Source organism: Galeopterus variegatus, unplaced genomic scaffold (assembly GCF_000696425.1).
Source record: "Galeopterus variegatus unplaced genomic scaffold, G_variegatus-3.0.2 Scaffold65, whole genome shotgun sequence".
NCBI classification, from domain to species: Eukaryota; Metazoa; Chordata; class Mammalia; order Dermoptera; family Cynocephalidae; genus Galeopterus; species Galeopterus variegatus.
The window spans coordinates 660142-660399 of NW_007726176.1; positions in this window are offsets into that span (position 1 = coordinate 660142).

The window sequence follows — 258 nt, forward strand, 5'->3', positions numbered from 1 at the left end:
CGGCGGCGGCGGCAGCCCCGCGATCGCTAAGGAATGCGGCTCTGCATAACCACAGGGTCAGAGGTCACGGCTCCGGCCTCCGCTTTCCCGCTCAGCTGAGAGACCGAGACACGACTGGCGGTGGGGCAGGATGGCGAGACGCGGCTTTCTCTTCGGCGCCCGGTATGTGCGTGTCTGCCGTGGGTGTGTGTGAGTGTGTGTGAAGAGTGAGGAGGGGGAGTGTGGGGGTTTTTTTTTTTTTTTGAACAAAAACAAACC